The sequence below is a fragment of the Rattus norvegicus genome, chromosome 11 (assembly GCF_036323735.1).
Source record: "Rattus norvegicus strain BN/NHsdMcwi chromosome 11, GRCr8, whole genome shotgun sequence".
NCBI lineage: Eukaryota > Metazoa > Chordata > Mammalia > Rodentia > Muridae > Rattus > Rattus norvegicus.
In genome coordinates this window covers 69,560,866-69,565,451 of record NC_086029.1, presented here as the reverse complement: position 1 = coordinate 69,565,451, position 4,586 = coordinate 69,560,866, and the positions used below count along the sequence as shown (strand labels likewise).

Sequence of the window (4,586 nt, the reverse complement as noted above, 5' to 3'; positions counted from 1 at the left end):
ATCAAGAGGCATGAGTAAGTTATTTACAAGGGAAAATACAGGTTACTCAACATGTGGAAAACAGCCCAACACTGATAAAATAAACATATAAAAACTTCACAGTAGTAGAAAAACTATACTGTTTTTAACTTGCCAAAGCAGAATAAAAATTATTGTGTTGCAGAAAGAAAGGAATGGAAGGAAGGCAGATATACATACATGAAGTGCTGATATACATAGTTCTGAAATCGTTGGTTCTTCTGGAAATGCAACCTTATTACACGGTGGGAGTCATCTGCATTGCCCATTCACATTTGATCACATGAGAGATCAAAGGGAAGGATTTACAGGAAAGGTCACTCCAGTACATTAATTACATATAAACCACTGAAGTCTAGGTCCCATTATTTGGGGGAGTAGGTAAATAAGTTGTGGGATGAGAATGTGGAATGCTTTTATCCGAGAGAGAGAGAGAGAGAGAGAGAGAGAGAGAGAGAGAGAGAGAGAGAGAGAGAGAGATTGCACATGAGTTACACAGAATGTATGAAGACTTGATTGTAGCATATAAGACATATGATAAAAAAGGACATGAAGCAATGCATACATTTGAGAATTGTCTTAGGACATATATGGCTTTCCATTTTTTGAATGTGCGGTGTATGCATATGTGTATGCATATGTGTGAGAATGTAGGCTAGAGGTAAATGCCAGGTGTCTTCCTGTAATTTCCTTTCCTTTCCTTTCCTTTCCTTTCCTTTCCTTTCCTTTCCTTTCCTTTCCTTTCCTTTCCTTTCCTTTCCTTTCCTTTCTTTTCCTCTCCTCTCCTCTCCTCTCCTCTCCTCTCCTCTCCTCTCCTTTCCTTTTTTCTTTTCTTTTCTTTCCTTTTTATTTTTTTTAAGACAGGGGTTTTCTGTGTGGCCCTGGCATTCTGTAGACCAAGATGGCCTCGAACTCAGAGATCTACCTGCCTCTGCCTCCTGAGTGCTGGGAGTAAAGGGTTGTGCCACCACCATCCAGCTTCTCCATTGTTTTTTTTTTTTTAAACAAGGATGTATGTATGTACATATGTATGTATATATGTGTATATTATGTAGTATGTATATATTATGTATAAATGAGACAGGGTTTTTCACTGTCTCATGAATTGGCTAGATTGGCTGGCTAGTTCGGCTCTGAGATCTTCTTGTCTACCTCCAAGTACTGTGATTATAAGTGTGTATCACTATGCCCAGTTTTTGTTTTTAACATGGGTGTTGGGGATCTGAACTTGGATCTTTTTGCTAGTAAATCGAGTGCTTTACCTACTGAGCTATTTCCCTTCTCCCCAGCCTGACCTATGCGGTGGAGGTTAAAGATTCTGTACCAACCCTTGCTCTTATAGCACAGACTCTGACCCATGCTATTGAAAAGGAAGTTTCTACTTTCACCTCTTTTTCCAGGTTGCTGTACTAGTAAATGAGGAGGACACTATCTTTCCTCAGATGCTGCCTCCGAGATCAATCGACCAGATCATCAACCCCGATGCTGGTGTCCTGCACAGTAGTGGGGTAGGAAAGTTCTAGAAGCTAACCAAGCTACGATTTCACTTTACAGTCAGGGATTGTCTAAGGGGAAGGGTCTTGCCTAAGGTCTTCAGGTCGGTTCATGCAAAGAGAGCCTAGTCTCAGTCTTCTTTATTCTTTTTTTTTGGTTCTTTTTTTCGGAGCTGGGGACCGAACCCAGGGCCTTGCGCTTCCTAGGTAAGCGCTCTACCACTGAGCTAAATCCCCAGCCCAGTCTTCTTTATTCTTAACATAGACACTATGCTTAGGGGAAAAAAAATCCATGGGTGTTTATTAAAAGGACGGATGACTTTTATAATAGAAGATTAATATGTTGGAATTCATTGGAAAGCCTACATCCTTGGGAAGGCTCTCTTCTGGCATTCAGCTAAGTTAGTATCTGAGTACGAAAGATTTGGATGAATAGAGGTGGACCAAAATGCAAAACAGCAAAAGGCCAGGAACTCGGCAGCCCTGCTGTTGACCTGATCTGCTCCAGCAGCCTTCACAGTCATGGAGATGCTTGGTGTTCCACAGTGGCAGTGTAGCGCCCTAAAGGAAGAAGAAGGTATCTTCTCAGACACAGAGAAGGTTGGTTGTGGGGCCTGGAAAAGAATTTTCAGCTTTTCCTTCTCTATGGTAAAAAATTGTTTCACCTTCTGTCTGGGCAGTCCTAAGAGATGGGGTATTTGTGACTTTGGCTAAGGTAACAGAGGGAGACCAGGAGAGACACTGTGATACTGGTGGGATATGGAGCCCATATGCACGGAAGCCCAGGACGCTGGGTGAGAGGACAGGCTGTGTCCGGTGAGCCCCCAGCCCAGATCTCCTATCTTTCCTCTGGCTTAGACACTCTTTTCCATCCACAACTCCAGATGTATATCCTCTGCCTCTTGAAACTGGAACACATCTGCCCTGGCTTTGCATGGGTGTGATTTATAAGATCTCCCATAAGTCCTCTCCCCCTTCTTCTCTTTAGGGTTTCAGACTTTTTTTTTTTTTTAAGCAGGCCAGTGTTTCTTGAGACTGGGTCACCTTGATTTATTAAGCCCAGGACTCATTAACAAAAGACTCTGAGACAGGCCATTTATTTTCTGAGTGGCGATTTCCTGTCCTTCCCCCAGCTCCACTCAGCAGGAGCCTCGCAAAGCAGGGACCAACTTTAAGGGCACTGTCACCACCAGACACTGGAACAGAGCAAGGAAGGTGCAGAGGGCAGAAAATGTCCCTTCAAAGGTTTTCTCTTTAGAATTTTTCCCCAGAAATTTCCCTTCTGTTAGATTGGTCTTCATTCTCCTGCCGGGGTGAATGGGCCAAAGCTTGCCAACTAAGTATCAAGGCTGGTTTTGTACAGCAACCAACACTGGCCTTTCTTCGCTATTTTATATTTTAATCATCTAACATGATATGCAAAAACTGATAAAATTAAGTTAATTAAAACAAAACAAAACAAAAACCCAAACAAACCGAGGCAGACTCTAGTAGACACGTGAGTCAAGCATGTATTAGATGAATTAAATGATAAAATTTGCTGCTGTGTATGCATAAAAACTTTACAGTTATGCTTAGGCACTGAAACCTGCCAGGCTTCAGAGAGAGCAGAAAGCATCGCCATTCTCAGAGAGGACCTTGGGAGGAAGATGAAAGACGCTGTTACTTCAGTTTAGGCTGAAGACTGAGTTATTAACTGTTCTCCGGCCGTGGGAAGGCAGTTACACATAGCGATGATGGTGACCAGCTGCTTTCTGATGGCCCTAAGGACAGAACAAAAGGGAGCAAAATTAGATTGTGGCAAAATGAGAGACTAGTCATAAAAGTGAGTTGCCAGGACTAAACTCTTGAGAGAGATGTGACGTGTATACAAGGCTGTAAAGCTGTTAGCCCCATTTTATAGAGCAGTGAATGGCAATTCAGAGAGGTTAAGAAACTTGCCTGACGTCACACCTCTGGGATGTGACTGAACCAGTTCTGGCTGACTCTACAGTAATGTAAAGCTGACTCACTCACGGGACAAAGAAATGAGAGGCAAGTAGTGGGGGTGGGGAGTCACTCTACATGGCGCTCCTGGTTAAGACGGTCTATGCATACAATTCAGGGAGTTCAGACATGTGGAGCCTTGAGTTTTGGGATTGGGCAATGTAGGTTTCTTTGTGCTGGGGGGCAAAGACCACTGAAACTCTCAGCCCCAAAGATGGGTTGAGTGGGGACAGTCCTCTCTAGGGACCCAGGAGACTGTATTTGTGGTAGTCACCGATGTTGCTTGCCATGGGATGTACTTTAAAAGGAAGACTCTAGTCACAGCAAAAGAAGGTGTTACAGTCTGTGCGTGGCTGAGCCTCTGGAGAACAACTCAGTGACTCTTAGTACACCGTCTCCTAAATGGTCACCCCTATGGGGAAAGCAGTCAAGGTAATTCCAGGCGATTCTTTAATGAGTCACCAAAGTGGCCAGACTTCTGTCGAGGAGCCAGTCGTGCCTGGATTGAGGTCAGTACCCGGTTTGGACAGGGCCCGTGTGCAGAAATGAGGGTAGCTGAAACATACCTGTACTATACTGCACACTCCCTGTGCCAGGGATTATTCAAGCAGACTACCTCAGTTCAATTCTTACAACAACCCTGTGCAGTCAGCACCATTGCTGTCCTCAGAGGAAAGGGGCGAAGAAGCTCATGAAATCAGCTCTTCCCCAAGGCTAGGACAAGGAGGAGCGAGGTTGTGGAGCCCCAGACAGTCTGAGCACAGCGGCTGCATTCTTAGCCACCCGGACTTAGCCTGACACGCTTAGAACTCTATAGCTCTGGGGTCACTGCCTCAAATGACATAGCTTCTTGCTGCTGGGTTTATAAGAACGTCTAACCATTGTAAACAGTGTTCTAATTCAGGGGTTCTATATTCATTCTTTCCTCATCTCTGTTCTAAAGTGGGCTGGAGGAAAGAATAGGAAGCAATCGCTTCTTGACTCAGACTTTGGGGACTCAGGCCTCACCCCGGATGGTTCGGTTAACAGTTTAGATGGTATCTAAGGGCCTGTAGCAAGAGGGCTGAGTTCTTCTATGGTAAACCCCAC

General features: G+C 44.4%; 1 long non-coding RNA gene across 2 annotated transcripts; it reads right to left on the bottom strand.

The window, feature by feature from the left end:
• Window positions 1-1,785: 1,785 nt before the first annotated feature.
• Window positions 1,786-4,373, bottom strand: LOC102552306 (uncharacterized). 2 transcript variants are annotated; one of them, XR_005491336.2, is made up of 3 exons: window positions 4,064-4,331; window positions 3,149-3,274; window positions 1,786-2,072 (listed from the first exon to the last, which is right to left on the bottom strand). It is a non-coding gene; the product is annotated as an uncharacterized LOC102552306 (long non-coding RNA). The 2 variants fall into 2 exon arrangements; XR_010056142.1 differs by lacking the exon at window positions 1,786-2,072 and having other exon boundaries at window positions 3,005-3,274; window positions 4,064-4,373.
• Between the last annotated feature and the right edge of the window lie 213 nt (window positions 4,374-4,586).